We start from the raw sequence: 21,960 nt of genomic DNA, 5'->3' as shown, positions 1-21,960 counted from the left end.
TTTTACTCAGGCCAAATGTATAGCAGAACTGCTAATAAATCTAATCATCGAGACGTAGGTTAACATTCTAACAGTGTCTAACATGTTAAATTGCCAGTCAACACATTTAAATGTGTATTAAAATGCTATTTTTCAAATAGCTAATTACATGAAGAATAAATTCCATGAAATCCAATTTGGAAATTGTTGAGTAAGAGGCTTTTCATAGACTGTCTACCATCGTGCAGCTTGTTATGACTGATGTTTCCAGGAGCACCGATTGGGGTTATGTTGGAATTGGTACAGGCCTTGAGTCTGCTGTATTCAGTGAGCTGGGGCCACAACAGTGTCAAGGGTCATGAGCCCAGCTTGATCTCCTATGTGAAAAGCCCATCAGTGTGGCCAAGCTTCTTCCTGGTGTCTTTGGAGTTATATCCGAGAGAGATGCGTTGAGTGTTAGATATGATTGTTGTGGTAGTCATGTAATCTGCTAACAATTGGAGGGGATTAGGAATGGAAGGGTGGAGTTTAGCCTGTCGGTCAGAGTGCAGCTTGATGACCTCATTTGGAGGAGACACATAGCTCATTTGACACGGAACACAGACTCACTCCCTGGGAGATACTGCAGTAGCCTACACACAGGGACCTTCACTAGTACCCTTAGCTGGAGGAACCATGTGGAGACCCTGCCAGCACTGAGATGCTGACAGTGCCACTGGATCCACAAGACTTCCCACCCACTGGCCTGTGATCTTCCTGCATTCGGGGTCATTGCATGTCTTGCATAAATCTGAAGAGGACTTTGTAGATCAGTATTGGGCTAATATCGGACTTGATTTGGACTAGGCCAGGATGTTTTCTTAATGTACAATTATTCTTTATATAAATCTCTTTGTTATACACATAGGAGTCTCCCTGAATTTGTTTCTCTAGTCTACCTGGACGAACACAGTGAGCATCACAGAATATCAGTTTGTAAGAACAAAGAGTTCTTGCATTGAGGGAGGGTATGAGCAGAGGTCAAAAGTCCGTCCAGTACCTCAGTGTATTGCCATACAAATATGTGTACATAGGCCAATATCTCTATTTTTATGGAATATCGTCTATCCATAGCTTTGCTTCCTCGATCCTTCCTCTGTTTCCTTTTACCTTCCTCCTGCCCCACCATCACGCTCGCCCTACTTCTGCCTCTTAGTACTTTTTCTTCACGAGATTGCTGTTGCTCCAACACCCCCAGGATCTCCATGTGTCCTCCTTGTTGTTGATTTAATTCCCTAGTTGTTCCCCTGTCTTTAGCATTGTTTGCTCACTAGACACTTCCCCTGTCACCTTCTCCTCCCAAGTCCCTCTGGGATTATTGTTCCCGCTGATTTCTCCTCTAGCTTGCTTCTCAAGTCAGGGAATGGTGTGGAGATCCCCTGCAGCTGCAAGTGACCAAACATACTGCGGGTGGATTGCAGGGAGACCCTGGGACCCTGGATGGGTGGTGGAAGGGATCAGAGCTCAGCGGTGGCTCCACCACCATGTGGAGATAGGGGAATCATGGGAGAAAGGAGTAGCTCCCTGAGGGAAGTGCTGTAGACAGACAGATGCTGTGTGGTCAGCAGCAGCTGTGGGGACTCAGCAGGGCAGCCTTCCAGCTCCTTGCATGGAGACCAGGCAGGAGTTGTGTTGTTGGGCAATTGGTGCGTGGATGTTGCATGTCTGGTACAGGCTAGAGAATCCCTGGGATCAGGTTGCAGACCTCCGGGGCTCTGGAACAAGGCAGATGGGAGCAGAATCACCTCCCAGCCTGCAGGCTGAGGAAGCACTCTAGGTTGTCCTTGGGGAGCCCCTCATGCATCCTCCTGGACACGGGGCTCATGGATTGCCACAGAGCTCCCAGTATGCGCTGCTTACCTAGGCAACACCTGACGCTGTCCCTGATGTACATTTGTGCCAAAGTACATTGAGAATGCTCCTGGGAGGTGAGGATGGGGACACTTCATCTCAAGTACTTTGGACTTGGTATCTGGAGAGACCAGTCCCTTAAGGACATCATGGTTTAGAAAGAGAAAGGTAGAAACAAAAGAGGAAGATACTTGATGAGATGGATTCTTGCAATAGCAACAATGGACTCGAACCAGGCAGCAGTTTTGAAGATGACAAAGAACTAGGAAGTGCTTTCTTCTTTTGATCACTTATCATAATTGATATAGTGCTACCTGACAACAAAACTCCAGGCTCTGTAAATCTTTGCAGGGGCAGCCAGCCTCATCCTTCTCTCAAGAAGCAGCTAGTAGGTTTAAACCACTGTGGGGGACTCAGCAGGGCAGCTGTCCAGCTCATTGCATGGAGACAGGGAAAGGGGCTGGGGGTGGGTAATTGGCGGGTGGTGACCATGGCAATGTGTAGAAGCAGTATGGCTGGCACAATTTAACCATGGATTTTGGGTTAGCAGTTGGATGTTTTCTTGAAGGGTTACTAGTGCTCTTTTGGGGTATATCTGAAGGTTAAAGTGGTAAAAAAGAAAATCGAAGATTTCTTTATTTTATGTCCAGTAATCTTAAATACAGCTTTCTTCCCTGTCACATTATTTGTGGTAGGATAGACAAAATCCCAGAATCCAGTGCAGCTCTGTTCCTATTTTTTTTTTTTACCATTGGAGTGATTTCACCACTGAAGTGATTTCTCAAATGAGATGTTAGGAGGAGCTATCTTGGTCCAGGCATCCTATAATAGAAAATTGCACTCACAATTCTGGATTATTGTAAGGTCTAATGCAGGATATTTTATCTGAAAAAAATTAAAAGTTCCATAATTATTTTTGGTTATGGTATATTTTTACTATATCCTACTTAAATAACCCCTTTGCAACTTTATATTTTAATGATCTTTAGTGAGTTTTTAAATTCTGCTAGTTTCAGTCAAAAGCCTAATATGCTTAAAGTCATTTTGTGTAAAATTCCTAATTGCATACCATAGCTGTACCACCTTTAACAATGGTACATGTGTAGATGCTATTATTAACACATTTTCAGATGAAGAGGACCAGAAATACACCAAACTCCATGCATTCTTTGCAAATCTCGAGTTCTTTTGAATTTCAACAATTCTGAGCTTAATTGGGATGAAAAATGGAACTTATATATAAATATCTGACATCAAATAAATTGTATTATTTGTACAAGTTAGTCATCTATTATCAGAATCTGAAAAATACACGAAGTTCATAGAATCATCTCCTTTTCTGGAAAAGATGCATGGTATTATTAGGTTTTGAATATGGACATATTTTGTTTTAGCACCCTTATGCAAAACCCAGTTTAAGTCCTGTACAAAATAGAAAAGCTAACTGGTGCTTAGTTAGTCAAAAACAGTATTTTGAATATGAAATTGGCATGCTAGTTGATTAAATTAATTTGATAATCACTGGCACAAGCAGTTAATACTAGACTACAAACTGAAAGGTTAGAGGTTAGAACCCATGCCAGCAACTCCTGAAAGGAGCTAGCTCTGTGGAGCAGTTCTCATTCACACTCATGGGGATACCAGGAGTCACAATAACAACAACAAATCAAATTGAATAACTCCTTTTATTTATTTATGTTTTTCACTCAGTAGGCATTTACTAAAAAATGTCTACATGGGCTAAAGTATAATGAATCCATGAGTTCATTTTTGAGAGATGAACAGTCTATAAAGATAAACAAAATAAAAATTAACTATTATGTAAATGGTTTACCCATGGCCATTGAACCAATTCCAACCCATACCAATCCTAGAGGACAGCGTAGACTACCCCCTAAAATATTCGATGCTGTAAATCTTTACAGAAGTAGAATGCCTTACCTTTCTCTTAAAGTGCAGCTGGTAACTCCACATAGTTGACCTGTCAGTTAGTATCCCGGTGCTCAACTCACTGTGGCAGCAAATCAGCTTCATTCATGTTATAGTGACCATAAGAGCAGAGCATTATGAGAACCAAGGGTAGGGCATTAGAGTGTTTAGAAGATATGCAGCTAATTCTTTCTTAGTGACTGAAATATGATAGGCAGACTTAACCCTTGTACATTTAAAACTAAGTGACCACTTGAGGAAATGGCATGAGTCCATGGTTCTCTTTCTCTGGAAAAATCCAATTTCCCACCAGTCCAAGACCTAATTGTTACTGCACGGGAATCAGACATGGTTCCACCTTCCAATTTCCTTTACTGGTTTCTGACATCAACCATTCCAACCGGGGCACTCAGTTTCTCTGTGGGGTTCAGTAATCCATTGCAAGAACATGAAAAACTCACAGACAGTGCTCATCATGATGGGTTTTATTAGAGAACCGAACAAATCACTACAAGTTAGGAACAGAGAACATTAAGGATGCAATACTTCTGTCTGAAGCAGTGCCTCTTCTCAGCCATGATGGTCCATCAATAATGTGGTTTCTCAGTAATGTGGTCCCCTGTCCCTTCCCTGCTCAAGTCGATTTTACAAAGTACCCATGGGACTCATCAATGCCCAAAGGTGACCCTACCCCACTAGCCAGTGTTTGGCCTGATCGTCAAAGCTTTACTAGTTCATTGACTGGGAAGCCCACTCTCTGTGGGCTCATGGTACTTGGCCGGCCATGCTCTGCTGTCTTCTGGGCTTGTGCTGTAGCCTCTGCTCTCTCTGCCACTTCAGGTAAGGATCTCACCTGTGCTCTGCTGGTAGCTCTCCTTTCTTGGTGATCGTGGAATTACATGTTTCTGCTTCTGGGATGATTTTCTTTATGTCAAGCAGAATGACAAAACTGACCAGTCCTCGAGTTAGAATAATCTGTACCTTGTTTTCATGCCTCTAAACAAACCTGGGAGATACTGTATTCAGAAAATGTAGTCAATTTCAGTAGCACAAATACTGCACGAGACCACATATATATATATATAATTTAAATTATATACATATAATTTAAATGGTTTTCATACCAAAAGAATCAGAGAGAAAGAAAGGTAGTGGTAACCTGGTTATTTACTTTCTAAACACGAATTGAGAAATATCACTGTGTTTTGTGTACTTTTTGCCACATGCTCATGTGCCAGCATGAAATAATATGCCATAAGGAAATAAATAGGAATTTAGAAAGAAGTACGCAGACACCAACAATGAGTTCAAGGCCCCAAGGGTGGGGCTCTTCAGGGTTCTGGCACCAGTACTTTGGTCATCTGGTTTGGGTAGATGGGCCCCTTTGATCGGCACTGCTGCCATCTTAGCACAAGGAAGGACGGAAGGTCCTCTCTAAAGGATGGATGTGTGACTGGGGGATTTGGTTGCCCATATCAAAGGGCAGTACTGACAGATATACAATAACTAATTATTATGTTATTGCTGTACAACAATTTGCAACCTTCCACAATATATGGATTAGTGGAAGAACTGAGGACTTCAGTCAGTCTTACTTTACACTTGTCTCAAGGCAATCATCACACTTTCCCCCAAATGAAGACATGAACCTAAAGAAAAATGCAAAGCTTTTCTCCCTTTGTTCAGAATATATAATTATATAGAAATCATAAAACCTCTTTGAGCCTCACTTTGTCACTTCAGTAATGAGGATTCAAAATTCTTATCTATTTTGCATACCGTTTGAGGTAAAAATAGGATAATGTACATTAAAATGTGTTATAAAGGATGATTCATACAAAGAGTAAGATTTGCCTTAGCTCTCTTCTAGCACCAGAACTAAAATGAAAGTTTTATAAGAGGTGTTCATGTGTATGAAGAGCCATTCCCACTGCTCCTTTGGCATCCCATTGGAAAGGTGGCTTACAATAGCAAAAACCTTCCCACAGTTGGCAGCGTCCTCCCCATCCCACCAGACCCCACCTGCTCCATCCGACCTCATTCCTGTTAACCCAGTCTGTGCTACTTGCTTTGATTTGCTGGAGAAAATTACGCTCCTTAGGTCTCAAATACTCATAGAAAATGAGAAAGCCTTAGTTAGGACTCTCTATAGATAAAGAACCAATCAGAATAGCATGCATTATGCAACAGCCATTAGTTTCTTGTTCATCCAAACTATTGACCTAGCGAGCTTGACATGTAAAATTAACTGTCACAGGGACTCTAAATATATACAGCAAAGGACAGGGGACTTAAGGATAATAATGGTATAATTTTAAAACATTTAGTGACATAACTGCCACATGGTATGCTCCGTAAATGGTAGATGATGGGCTAAGTCCTCTATCTCTCTTTCTTAGCAAAACAATTTAAGTTAGAGTTTACAGAAAGTAAATAAGGAGAATGTCTTACAGCTGTATTTTCTCTGCTCCCATGTAGAAAAAGCCTGAGGAACTGTTCCTCTTTGCCTGTGTGTCCGTTCCAATGCTAGTCAGAAAATTTGCTAGTTCCTCTCTAGCATAAACCTATTCTCTCTCTTGCCTTCAAGCATAAAAACTCAATGTTCATAAAATCTGTTAGAAAATTATCTGAAAAAATGTTTTGCTACCGTGGGTTTGATGCAATTTTGTCACAAGATTGATAGGATGTGCTCAGTGCATCAGGGGTCAGTGTGGTTTCCCAGCTGTCTGAGAAGGAGTACTAGCATTAGAACATGGGGGAATCAACAGCCACAATTTCTATGTGTCCTTAGGAAATGTGCCTTATTTCCCAGAATGCTCTTAATATTTGAAAAATAAGTGAAAGGTAAGTACAGAGGTGTTTTTCTTTGACATTAAATCAAAGTACTAGTGAAAACACCAGGCTCTGAAAGGGTTTTCTTGTCCCATATAAAAATGAATTATTAGTGCTATGGAAAAATATACTTCTATCCTTAGCAACAATAGGAGCTAACCATCAAACTGTTATAAAGATAAGAGAGTGTATGTCTTTGTTGGTGTTAAGGAAACAAAAGTGTTTACTAAAAGTATGTGCTATGTTTCCAGCTTGTTTGTTATTCGATAGTCACAATTTATAAAATAAATTCCAGAGCTCTTTACTCAGTTAGAAATCTTCACAATAAAATATAAGGTTCATTTGTGGGTATAGAAAATAATCTCAGTAAATTCATAGGTAATCTTTGAGTTTGATAATTTGACATATAATCTTAAAAATATATTTTAGAACCAAAATATTTGTAAAGATCTGCTTAATACAGAATTAAGAAGTTGATGTTGTTTGAGCAGTGACTTAACACAAAGCCTTGCAGAATCAATATCTAGTCAAACAATAAAAGCAGCTAGTCTCTGGGCAGCAGATAACTCCAAGGAATAATCGAGCGGTGTATCCTGACCAAATGTACTATCATGATGCTAACCCTGAAGCTAGAGTACTATCAAGATTCTAACTCCTGAAGCTATAGCACTATCAAGATTCTAACTCCTGAAGCGATAATACTAACATGATTCTAACTCCTGAAGCTATCATAGGAGCTTCCAGTAAAGTGGATTGATGAGGCTCGGGAAGTATAACTTGCTTAATCAAATTTTTAAAATTAAAAGAATAGGGACACACACACGTTTATACACACAACATTCTGAACTAGTGAGGACAAAACTGATCTAGTCATTGTCCACAGGACGAGTGTATATCAATACATTCTAATTATATTATATATACTTATCAATATGTTCAGAGTAGTATAAGCAATTTATATTTATGTTACATTTATATATATGCAATTTACATTAGTGTTGGTTAGATACATATACGCACTAACCAATCAAATCCCCTACTATAATTGCATATGGATTTATTTTATTGTAGTAATTTCTCTTCTTTTGATTTACTCAGCCCTCACCACTGTCACTTTCAGCATCTTCACTTCATCCCTCACCACAGGAGTAAGTGATGTATGTCAAGAAATTACATATACTCTGACGTGTATATGCTAGGAAACTTAAAAATGGAATTAGCATATAGTGGATAATTTCCATGAACTTTCCAAGCACCCCCATGTGTATAACTACACTGCCACCAAGTTAATTACAATGCAGTGAATATACTTAGTGTTGCCAAGCATGTAAATCTTGGAGCCAACAGCCTCATCTGGAGCTCCCTGAGCAACTGCTGACCTGTGGTCAGTAACTCAGTGGATAGCCGACTGTGCCCACAGGGATCCTTTTGTACATGTTGTATATTGCCCTTGTGTTGTTTCCCATTCATAGTGATCATCTGTACAACAGCATCCTCAAGATTGTTCTTAGGCTTGAGTTGATCCATTCAATCACCGAGTCTACCCATCTTGTCAAGGTCTTCCTCATTTTCACTACCCCTCTCCTTTATCAAGCTTGATGGATGTACTTCTCCAGACACAGGTGTCTCTGACAGCTCTCCTGACTGTGAGGCAGTCTCGACATCCGTACCTCTCAGGAGCATTCCAGCTGCACTTCTTTAAAGACAGAGTTGTTGATTCTTTTGGTAGTTTCAATCGTCTTCACAACACAATAGTTCACATGCATCAATTTTCCTTCAGTCTTCCATATTCAATGCCTAAGTTTCACATTTATATGAGGTGATTGAGAATTTTATGGCTTGGGTCATGCACACCTTGGTTCTCAAAGTAAAAGCCTTATTTTTCAACATGTTGATTCAAGAGCTCTTGGGCAACAGATTTACTAATGTGATGCATCCTCTCACCTCTTGGTTGCTGCTTCCCTGATCATTGACTGTGGATCCGAGCAAGATAAAATCATGGATAACTTAATTTTTTGCCTGTTTTCATTTGTAAGCATTTCCTTGGGACTCATAATTCTTATCACAATCCATACATACATACATCGTGTCAAGCATATTTGTTGCTTTTCTGGTTTTTTACCATTTTATTGGGGCTTGTACAGCTCTTATTGCAATTCATCCAGCTATCCATTGTGTCAAGTACATTTGTACTGCATATGTTACTATCGTTTTCAAAACATTTTCTTTCTACTTGAGCTCTTGATATCAGCTCATTTTGCCCCTCCCAACTCCACCGTCCATCCTTCATGAACCCTTGATAATTTATAATTTTTTCCCTGCCTTACACTGACCCATGTCTCCCTTCACCCACTTTTCTGTATTCCACCCACCTAGGAAGGGGGTAATATGTGGATCATTGTGATTGATCCTCCCTTTCTCCTCTCACCTCCCTTTCTCCTCCTAGTATTTCTACTCTCATTATTGGCCTTGAAGGGTTTATCTGTCTTGGATTCCCTGTGTTTCCAGCTCTTACCTGTACCAGGCTACATGCTCTGGTCTAGCGGGATCAGTAAGGTATAATTGGGGCCATGACAGTGGGGGGCGGCAGTAAAGAACTAGAGAAAAAATGTGTATTTCAGTGATGCTATACTGCACCCTGACTGGTTCATCTCTTACTTGTTAGAAGACAATGGAATGATATATTCAAAATCCAGCAAAATTATTCATCAACTATCTGAGAAACAAAAACATTTACAGACAAGGAAAAAAATAAAATAAATTGTAAAAACAAAAACCACTTTTCAAGAAATCTTAAAAGAGATTCTATGGACAGAAAATCTATAGCAACAATAGACAAGAACTTTAAATATTAGATAATACATTTTTATGGAGAAAATGTTCTACTGAAGAAATACTCAAAGGTAAATGGAGCTAAGTAAATTAAAATAAAGCACAGGTGACATTCCACTATAAAGATAATAATAAGCAAACAAATAAGAGCAGAGGGGAAAGAGTAGATAATAAATACTTGCACAGAGAAGGTATTGAATTATTCACAAAATGCAAAAAACTACTTGGAATTTGCAAAGGATACCACAAAAACAAGCCACAAAGAAAATATTAAAAGTTCAACAAAACCAATAAAATGAAGACAGTATGAACTAGACAAAAAATAATATAAAACAAACTTAAAAAGCAAAGAGTAATAAGAACAGAAAACAACAACAGAAACACAACTCAAAAACCATCATCAAAACTGAAATGAGCAATGCCAGAAAAAATACATCAAACTGACATAAAGTATAGTTATCAATAATAACACTGAATGTAAAAGGACTGAATTCACCAGTTAAAAGATACAGACTAATAGAATGTATTTAAAAAAACCCACAGGATTCCTTATTAAGAAATGCACCTCTTAGATATAATGATAATTGCAGACTAAAAACCAAAGGATGAAAAAAAATATATCAAGCTTGTTGTAGTCAAAAGAATACTATAGAAGCAATATTAATCTCAGACCAATAATAAGTTATAAGCTATCAAGTGGTCATGAGAGTGGTGGAGGAGAGAGGGGGGAAAATAGGAGCTGATACCAAGGACTCAATATAAATTAAATATCTAGAAAGGACTGATGGCAACAGATGTACAAATGTGCCTGATACAATTGATGTGTGGACTGTAATAAGAATTGTAAGAGTCCTCAATAAAATGATAAAAAAAATAGACATCACATTTCATGACATAATGAAAGACAAAGGCCACTAGATAATTACTAAAGCTTTAATTGAACAAGAAACCATAACCAAAATTACTATATATGCACCAAATGAATGACCATCAAAATACTTTATTCAAAGTCTTATAGAAATGAAGGGACAAATAGATCATAATTCCATAGTACTAGGAGACAATCTATCACTTTCAAGTAAAGATTGATCAACTAGAAAGGATAATCAACAGATTAAAAATATTGAATATCACAATCAATTTCATTTCATAGCTATATATTTAAAAAACACTTCACCTAACAAAAAAATCATTTCACTTTTCTCCCTAATGCTCACAGAAGCTATTCTAGAATAGACCATATTTTAAGTCAGAAAGCAAGCATCAATAAATTTTTAAATATTGAGATAATACAAACCATCAGATCTTAACATTGTAAAATTATAGAAGAGAACTGTCTCAACCTAATAAATATATGAAATCCATAACCTTACACTGAATGGAGAGAAATTGAAATCATTTCCTTTTCAGATAGGTACTTGGCAAGGTCCCTTTATAACCACTTTTATTTAATATATATGTCAGGAAGTTTTAGCTAGAGCCATTATATAGATAGATAGATAGATAGATAGATAGATAGATAGATAGATAGATAGATAGATAGATAGATATAAATTAAAAGTATCCAGGTAGGTACAGAAGAAATATAAATATAAATATATTACAGATGATATAATCCTATATAGAGAGAAGACTCCCAAAGATTCTATTTCAAAATGCTCGATTAATTGAAAGATTTGGTAGTGCAGCAGGCAGTAAGATCAACAAACAGAAATCAGTTGGATTTTTGTATATTAAACATGCTGATTCAAAAAATGTTATCAAAAGAATAGTACCATTTACAGTAACTAAACAAAAGATAAAGTGTTTAGGAATAATTTTAGCAAAGAAACAAAAAAACTTATACAAATAAAACTACAAATCCTTCCTTGAGACACCAAATGGAACTTACACCAATGTAGCAAGTAATCAGCTTCCTCGGTCGGCAAACTAAATATTGTGAAAATGTGAATAATTCCAAATTGAAATGACACATTAATTCGGAAAGACAGACTTTTCAACAAACGGTGCTAGGGAAAAACTGGATCTTCACTTGCAAAAGAAATGAAGCAAGACCCATACTGCACACCACGTACAAAAGCAAACTCAATATTGATCAAACACCTAAATGTAAGTCAAATAATTATTAAGACCATTGTGGTAGTTAAGGTTTATTGTGCCAACCTGGCTTATGAACACATGTGGGCTTAATGGAAGAGCAGAGAGATAAATGGCTCCTCAAGCCTCACCTGTCTAGTCTCTCGCTCTCTGAAGGTGGACCAGAGTGCAGCTGCCTTAGCCAGTTCCCTGCTGCAGCTGCCAAGGCTCACTTCCAGCAAGACATCCCTGAGAAGTCACATTGACCTACCCGGTTGCAGCCCGGGGTGCTGGAGAAGCCACGAAGAGACCCCTGCCAGCGCTGAGATGCTTACACCCTTACTGATGTGGCTTTCCTCCTGTAGTCGGTGTCATTGTATGTGTTTTGTGAGTTTCAGGAGGATTTTTTAGATTGATATTGGACATATGGGTTAATGTCGGTCTTATGGGCTTGGACTGGGCCAGGTTGTGATGCTTAATGTACAATTACCCTTTATATAAATCTCTCTCTTATAAAATATGAGTGTTTATGAATTTTGTTTCTCTCTAGTCTACCCAGACTACCACAACCATTAATGAAAAAATATGGACAAATTAAGGACCATAATAAAAGGCATAAGCCCAATAACGAACATAATGAAAAATATCCAATCTGTGGAAGACAAAATAAAGAACTGGTGCCTACTAAAATACAGTTGTGCACAACAAAAGACTTGATCAAAAACGTCATGAGAGAATCCATTGATTGGGGAAAATATCCAATAATAATACATTAGATAAAAGGCTAACCTACAAAACCTATAAAAAATTACATCTTAACAAGAAAAACACATCCCATCCAATAGAAATAAAAATGGGCACAAGGCACAAAAAGCAATTTACCAAAGATGGCATACAGGCAGCAAAAAACCATATGGAGAAATTGAGATCCTTAGCCATAATAGGAATGGAAATGAAAACAACAATGAGATATTACTTCTCACCTACATTTTTGGCAAAATCCAATGAAACACATAATAGTAAATGCTGGGGAGGATGTGGAGAGTTAGGAGAACTTTCACATTGCTGGTGGGACTGTAGACTTGCACAACCATTATGAAAGTCAGCATAGCCTCTCCTTCAACAAATGGCAACCCAGGTAGCTCAGATCTAGCCAACTCTCACCTCGGTCTATACCCTACAGAAATTACAAGTATAATGTAAACACACATATGAAAGCGTATGTTTATTGTGGAAAGTCACAGTACCTCAAATATGGAAACAACCCAAAACTCTAGAGGAATGGATAAACAAGTTCTGCTGTATTCGTACAATGGAATTTTATTCATCCTTCAAAAACAATAACTCTCTAAAACCCCATATGACAGAGACAAAACCAGACAACATTATGCTTCTCTAACTCAATCCATCTTTTAGCCACCATCCTTTCATGGCTGACTCACGCTGACCCCTTGTCAGTAGCCCATACCATTTACTGGAGTACAAAGTGTATCCTCTCACTTGCTCATTCTGAATGAAGCCAATAGCCGCCTTGTGAACTGCTCAACCGAGAGCATCACTCAGCAAGAGGTTCTGAAAGAACGCTTGCCAATAGCTTGAGAGCAAATGAATCTTACTGACAACGACAAGAATGAGATTGGAATCAGACCATCCTGGATACCATTTGGATTACCATTTTGTAAAGGATGTTGAATCTGAAGCATTCAGTTTAGGCTGTCCCAAGCCCTTGATCTTGACCTCTGTAAACTATGAAAATTTAATTTTATTAGGTTGATTTTTTTGGTAGAACTACTTTGTGCATTTCTGCAATTTTATCCACTGCCCACGCTACCCCCCCACCCCCGCCAATAGTTTTATTGGCACATAATTTACATCTCATCCAATTGAATAGTTTAATTGTTTGATCATATCAAGGGGAATTATACAATCCCCAACACATTTATTTTAGATGATCCTTACCCTCCCACCTTATGGTTGAAATCAGATTCAAAAATTGTTGTTCAATTCTGATCAGTTCTAGTGATCCATCCCACCTCCCACCTCCCACCTCAAACCTTCTTATTTACTCAAGAAATCCCCTTCCCCTGCCTATCACTCTGGGGTGATTTTTAATGCAGTAAAAGTTAAATTTTACAAATATACTTCCTTAATTTAGTTTTGGCTTCTAAGTACTCTTTTGTTTCCTAATTTATTCACATAATTGAAGTAGAATTTAACTCTATATTAGAGAATTCTGAATTAACTGCGTTTAAACTATACATTTTTTCAGATAAGTATATATACACAGAATTATGCAAACTGGACTTGTGAATGACTTCGTAAATAGTGATTCTTCCACATTTGCGTTCACTCCTTTGGTATCCGTGTATTTATTTCTTTTCCACAAGTCAAGATGGTTTCAGACAACACAACAGTGGGCAAGGGGCAAAGAGAGTGACTGACTCTAAGAATAGTTTTCGTATTTTATTCTTATTATTATATTTACAGTGTCACTTGCTCTAAATCTGGGAGATTGAGAGACATGTGCAGCTTTTGGCTGAATAGTCATGCACCCAGTAGTTTTTTGTTGTTGTTGTTGCTTTGTTTTGTTTGTGTGTGTGTGTGTGTGTAGCCAGTGGTTTTCGTGTCACTATAAAACTTAGTGAATGGGTCAATTCCAACTCATTGCCCATGTCTATAAATACCTTTGTATTGGCTCACATTTAGCACCATTTACTGATTAATTTTCAATAGCTGCTTTCAGATTATAATACCAATTTTCTCATTGTGACAGACTGATCATTTGTAGACCTAAGATACTTACTAGCCCAGCTCATACAGAAGACATTGGGCAAACCCTGGGATCAATGGGCAGAATAAATATGGAAACCCGCAGCAGGAGGAGCATATAAATCCAGTGTTCCTGTGAGAAAAGTACAGACAATACAAGTAGACATCAACCAAAGGGGTGGCCCATCTTTCTATCAGTTAACTATTCACACCATTGTGCTGTTAAACATGCTCACAGGATCTCTCTGATGACACGAAAATGTGGGATATTAAAACAATAGCATGCCTAATTTAATCATTAATATGGCCTAAGACACCAATAATAATATGATTACATAGACCTTATCTCATAGTACTCTCTGATAATGTTAGATATGGCTCTATCTGAGTCCTGTCCCCAAAGAATTCAACAGTGCCGTTACCCATGATTGGACAAGGGGGCATATCTTTTTTCCTAAATAATTTCCATGTATGTCCAATCAAAATCTTTGTCACATTCAACAAACAAATTGTAACATCTGCAAAGAGGACTTAAAACATTAGCTGAGCAAGATCAAGGATTACAGCCTATAATACGGGTTGAAACTCAATGTAGAAAAAATTCTCATGACTGGATCAGTAGGTAACATCGTGAGAAACAGAAAACAGATCATGAGAAGCTGTCAAAAGTTCTCTTGTTGAACGTCACAAAAAACAAGGTTAGAGCAAAACTGCTTTTACAAAAAAATTCATTGTTCAGAAAGAACCTTCCCAGGTGACGCTACTGGATGCACTAACTCAGAGCAAGTTGTTCAATGCTCACTTAGTGGGAAAAATTCATACTCTGAAGGCTCCACCCAGCGGAGCTTTTTCCTGTTTTTATTTTGAGCACCTCCTCGTGTGTTCCTACCACTACAGAAGACATGATGACCTGTCACTGAAAGGCATGCGAGCACCATGGACGGCAGCAGCCACACATAATGTTATTTCCCCATATCTGCTCTCTCCCCACCCCCTTGCCTTAAATTGTGTAACAAAAAGAGTAAGGCAGAGAGATAGATGAACAATAAATAGCATAAAAGTCAAATCTTAAGCTTTAGCTGAGGGAAAGTAAAATAGTTGAATGTAAACTTAAATATTTGGATTTTACTAAGACTGAAGATTGTTTTACTAAGACTGCAGACTGTAAATTTTACTAAGATTTTATTGTAGATTGCTTTACTTTTCAAATGAGATTTTTATTTATAACAACAAAAAAAGTAACTGGGAACTTATATGGCATGTCTGAAGTTGAATCAGAGGAAAGGAAAGAGACTCTGTACTTATAGAGATTGTCTCAAAATAGCAGTAGTAGATAAAATAACCTTTTGTTTTTATAACTCGGTTTGCTACAGTCCCTTCAGTAAATTAATCAAAGGATTATAGTACATGGTGGCTTATAGCCATGTCTTCTAAAGGATAAATTTAAATAGATCCAATGATGTGGCAACAAAGAGACACTTGATGTATGTAACTTCAGAGCACAGTTTCTTTGTTTCATCAGATGGGACCTTGCCGATTTACGTAGAACCTTTTCCCCACTTGGGCCACATTTCTAGACTCCTTCCACCTTCCTTTAAGAAAGCCACTAAAAGTCTTCACTTTGAATGTGAAATTAAGGGAAGAACCAGGTGATTGATCCCACAGATTCGCTCATACATCATTGATCTTGTGATCACAGTGTTTCATTTGATTATCGGTGTGGTAACAAAGCAATGCTAGAGTAATTCGGTGCCATCAAGTCAATGCTCACTCATAATGACCTCCTGCAGATGTCCAAGGACCCCAGCCTGTCTCCCTCAGCTTGCTGATGGTTCCGAACCGCTGATCACGTGAGTCACAGCCCAACAGGTCTATGCACTCCACCACCAGGGATCACCCTCCCTAATCTATACCCTGGACTGGTCTTAGTGCTCTTGTCTTTCTCAGTTCTTACTTCAAAATTTTGTGGCAAGGTTAGTGACAACAGATGCGAAAGAAATTATTATCATCACTACCAGAGTGAGTCACCTCCACTGTCCTCAGATTAGGATTTGTTTAAGAGACCTGTCACGATGCCGATAATTTCTTCCATAAACTTCCTTGAGCAAATCCACAGAGAGAAAGGAACTAGAGCTGTATGGACACAGTTGAACATACAGAGACTTAATGAGTCAGTTAGGCTAATGAATAGACGAGGGCGATCAAGGTGACACTAAATCCAAGCCTCCTTCCAGTTTATGGCTCTGTGTACAGTTCCATTTAACATTTTCCTTGTTAACAAAGGGGTATCCTCACTCACTTCTGTTTCACTCTCTTGCCCCATTCCTGTGTCTCAAAGAGTTCAAGGTGCAATGGGCATTAGCAGACACGTAATGAGAATGTTTCATTCCTTCAGTTGGAGTGGTTACAGCTTCACTGGCTAGCCAATTCTTTGCTGGTTCGCAATAAGTTACCATCTGTGAGGTCTGTGAAACCATTTTGAAGTTTAACATCCTACTGATGACAGCTATGATGATTTGTACTGAGCTCTGGGAACGAGGCTCTAGAAAAGCCAAAGGACTTGATTGTTTACTTTGTAAACTTTTGATCTTAATGCTGTAAAAAGTGCATCTTTTAAAGTATTCTCTAACTAGGAAAAAAAGTGGGGGGTGGATTATAATGTATTAAAAAGTGCCTTGGTATGTAATTCAAGCAAAGCTCTGTATGAACCTCTTTATTCTCCTTAATTTCCATTTATTTCACTTTTCCCCCTATACCCCCACCTGCTTTCTATTTTGTAGTACCTAATATGCACGAAGAAGCATAGAGTTGTTTGTACTCATCATTTTGCATACAGTACTCCACCATAAAATTATAAAACTAGATTTGGGAAAATAAAATTCAGATGAGTTAAGCAATTTCTCTAAAACCTATAGCTACAAGTAGAATTTTATAGTGGGTATAGCCCTGATGGAGAATCAAATTGCTATACCAGCTTTATGTAGTATATATTAAGCTTTTAAACATGTACTTAGATGTTATGGGCTTCTAAGACAACACCAAATCACATAAGCCAAATCACACACAAATAAGAACCATCTAATTTCCCTTTTATTATCATTGAAAACAGATAATAGTGGTGTTACCAAGGTATGGCTGGAGCAGGAAGTTTATGTATTAGATAATAGTGGTGTTACCAAGGTATGGCTGGAGCAGGAAGTTTATGTATTAGTCTCCAAGGTTTCAAACATCCTCTCTAATTTTTAAACATATAAACAATTGATGTGTTCTCAGACTGTGTGCTTGCAGATTAAACACCCAAATTCATTCTACCAAGTAAATGCTCTTAAGCCTCTCATCCAATGGTATTCTACTTCTACCATTGCTAATTTTACCAATCTCGGAATTCGGGCGCACATTATTCAGGAGCCCATTGAGCTGCTGGGAGCAGGACCGGGAGATGTCAACATCTGTCAAGCACACAGAGGCTGCCAGAGGCTGACGTGCAAGCTTGTTTCTGAAGTCGGCTGCTAAACAGCTTACTGGAGTTTTGTTTGCACAAAGATTAATACTGAGATTAACCAGGTAACTTGGCAGAAGCCTTGAAGGTTTTTAGTGAAAGCTAGTAAAACATTTTGCATGAAGTTGTTAGTGTGTGTGTCCATCAGATAAAACGTGAGAACATTGTGAAGAGAAACAGGAATATAAAATTGCATCCAATCAAGAATACCTGCAGCAGACCAGGTTATTGGATGCAGGATACTTGTGCTGAGAAACTCCTAGTACCAGGAGGGCCAAAACACCAGGAGGTCTTCCAGGGGTTCTGGGCGTCCAGATATTGAAAGAAGTGGAGGAAATTGCCCTAAAGTCCATACAGAGAGAAAGGTGTGTACTAAAGCTGTCACTCTGCATTGAAAGCTCAAGTTTCCTAATTATGAGAGATTAGACTTCTATTGTCTAAAGTCATCCACTTACAGGAGAGCTAGAGACACAGTGGACTGCCAACCTAACATTCAGCAGTTCAAAACCACCAGATGCTCTGAGGGATAAAGATAAGGCTTTCTGTTTCCATGAATGGTTACACCCTTAGTAGCCAGTGGGGAATTTCTACTCTGTCCGATAGGGTCTCTATGAGCCAGAAGGGATCTGATGGCAATAACTGCGAAGGCCATTCACTGATAACCACTGGTTACCACAATGCTAGGTAACCGAAATACATAAAATATAGTTCACTCATGACAGCAGTTCTGATAACTATATTTTTCATCATTACTGTTTGTCCTTGAACTAATTTGGTAATATGTAAAATAGCAATAATAATAGTGAAATCAATAACCCTAACAAAAATAGTAATACCAATGCTAATGCCAAACATAATACATAGATTTTGGCAAGTACTTTTCTAAGCACTTGTCACAGATTTAATTAATAAAGTAAACATATCCAGTTTTCAGAATAGGTATTAGGGAGGACTATTCCCTACTTTAGGTTACAAAGCTGGAATACAAATAAATAGGACCTGGATGCCATAAATTTTTGTTACTAATAATTATAATGTGATAAAGATCAGGCTTTCAATTCCTGTAACCAGTTACAGTCTCAGAAACCCAAAGGAGTAGTTCTACTCTGTCCTATAGATTAGTTATGAGTTGGAATCAATTTGCTGGCAGTGAGTTTGTTTGATTTTAGCTTACACATTATACTAAACTTGAAATATTTTGTAACAGTGATCAGCATGTATCTAAATATTTTCAAACACTGTATAAATCTGTAATTTTTACATTGCAGTGTGTGATTTATATTATCTTCCCCATTTCCATTTAGATTAAAAGAAGTATATGAGGAAAATTTAACAAGTATGATATATTATATTTCCCTAGGGCTAGTATTTTATATATCTGCTACTAATACTTATCTTTGCCCCTTTCCTTTTACTTAAAGGGATTTATATATGAATTTAGATTATATAGACCTTAATATTTATATGTAGGACTAATTTTCTCAAATGCATATACTTCATTTGCTGGTTTTTTTCTTATTAAAAATGCTGTACTTCTCTTTATATAACTAGCTCTGTGAAGATATTTTATCCTCATTATTGTGGTTCATACGAGGCCTATAAAACATGCATACAATCGCAATGTATGTATGTTTGTTTATTTTTTATAATTGAATTTATACTGGGGCAATGTAGACTTTTTACATGATTTCCTTGGCCTTGAGTGTAGATTTTCCAGTCCAAGGTCTAACTTGCTTACCTGGAAGCTGGTGGTAGAAGGGACCCTTAGTGCCACAGTGGTTACATGTGCGGCTAACAGCAGCATGTGAAATTTGAAACAACCAAACGCTGGGGGAAAGGCAAGAATTTCTACTCCTGTAAATAGTTCTAGTCTTGGAAATAAAGAATCAACATCGGTGTAGTGATTATAATAAATGACCCCATACTATAAAATACTAAAAACTCAGAGGTTAAATGTGAAGAAATATGTAGCGTTATCTTTATAATTTTTCTACAAGTCTAAAACTATCAAAAATAAATAATCATGTTACATGAAAACATGGGAAAAACGCAATGGAAAAAGAAGAAGACAAGGAGATACCTGCAAGATATCTAGCATCTGAGTTATTTGCACACTAGAAAGGAAATATATATGATGAGCTGCCGGGAGCATGAACAGATCTGTCTTGGAAAAAGTACTACATTCAGTCAAAAAGTATCACTAAAAGTCCCAGTGAAAGGAAAATATTTCTCTGTCAGCTGGCTTCACGTTCGTATCATTTACAACCTCAACACTGACTCCTGACTCAGGCACATTTCCAAACAACAAGCTTTTACCTGTCCATGTAGCCTCTTTCTATTAGTCTTTTAGGTGAAGGGTTACCATCTATAAGGTGTGAAAGACCAGTGTTTGTCATTCAGATAGAAGCATCTGTCCCAGTTTGTCTGACATCATTGTCACCCTGTTCTAAGGACAGATCCTAAAGCTCTGATGGAATTACCAAGTGCACAAGGCACACACATGACATCGCCTTTTCTGTCACTTTTGCTTTTTTTTTTCTTCCTCCACTGAGGAATATTACAATGGAAATAAGTATCATGCTATCAAGTGATACCATACTAGAGATTAAGTAATTTTATATCTGGAATAAAGTCTCTACCTTTGGGTGGAAACATTTCTAAATATTATCAAGTTCTGATAACCAAGGAGGAATATATAGGAGAAATAGGATTGATAAAAAAGGAGGAAACACATTTGATAATATGTTTAAAGGGTCGAAGCATTTACTATGATTCTTGAAATACCTAAATCTAATCTTGACATTTTTATCACAGAACAATATATTTATTTACCCTTAGAAAGATATTATTAGAAAAGAGGGGGGCAAAGAAATATCAGGTACAGGTTGCTTTTATGAATATAATTATGAATTTTTAAAGATGTTCCTTCTCCTCATGTTGTATTTTCTATAACAGCTAAATATGTGAGTAATAGATAATTCACTCAGATACTCACAGCCAATTCAAAGACCAACATTTGCATGGCTTTTAAAAAATGGATTTCTAGATGAAAGCCAAATGTCACATTTTTTTAAAGTTTCACACAAAAAGGTGGTTCCGAGAGACTCTCTACTGCTTTAGTGTGTGTTTGTAACTTTCTGATGTGTTAACAAATTAAAATTAGCAAACTAAATTCTGAGAAATGAAAGGCGAGGGGACAAGCCAGCAGGGAGAAGAGATGAATCAGAGTGCCCCTCTGTGAGAAAAATGTCTAAGTTGAAAGCATTACAAAATGTCAATAGTCTCACAAAAATAGGAGCCTGCTCCTTGCGATTATCCTGGCAAGGCTGTGCAAACAGAATAGCCATGCTTAGCACTAGGCAATCGCTTATAATAAAAAAATGTATTAATATGATTTAAAGCTAGACAAAGCATGCAATATCGAATCTTTTTACCTTAAATATACTAAATTTTCCAGTGCCTGTGATCTACCTAGCTCCAGGGACCCACCATGTCACGGCGTTTAGCTTGTCTCTGGTGCATCATAGAGGATGACAAAGCAAGCTGTAGTCACTTGGGCCAATTTGGGAAAGTTGTTTACTCATTAGCAGCCTTCATCCTTCACTTGCATAGACTGTCTCTATTGAGTAGCACATGAATAAGAAGATGGATTGTGTTGAGAGCGGCTGTTACACAGTCTGCAAACACAGCCATTGCATCTTTCTGCGATATGACTGCACTGTGGGGTTGTTATGAATAAGAATGGACTGGATGGCACGCACTGGTATTTTAGTGGCAGAGTAATGATGAAGGTTAGGGCCATGTGTCTTGAATTTTTTTTTTACATAGCAACTGTATCATGTGTCTTAGTTTCTCAGTGCGACGGCACAGAAACACCAAAGATAGTACAGCAGTTTTAATGGAGTGGAAGGCCCGATGAAGCTTCCCAGATGTTGATTCCTCTCTTATTCCTTGTCCGGGGCTTCCTTAGTTCTTTGTTGACCTTTACATGACATTAGTCTACCACCACCTGTGCTTGTTTCTCTTAATTCTCCCTTTTCAAAATAAATCAGAAGTGATTACCTTTAGGATATATCCCACAGGTATATGAATTAATTAGCAGAATGCATTTAAATCCTATTACCAAAGAGTATTGTTTCCATAGGTACATAATT

This window comes from Tenrec ecaudatus, chromosome 8, assembly GCF_050624435.1.
Source record: "Tenrec ecaudatus isolate mTenEca1 chromosome 8, mTenEca1.hap1, whole genome shotgun sequence".
In the NCBI taxonomy this organism is placed as follows: Eukaryota; Metazoa; Chordata; class Mammalia; order Afrosoricida; family Tenrecidae; genus Tenrec; species Tenrec ecaudatus.
The sequence above is the reverse complement of the archived record's forward strand: the minus strand, read 5'-3'. Positions refer to the sequence as shown.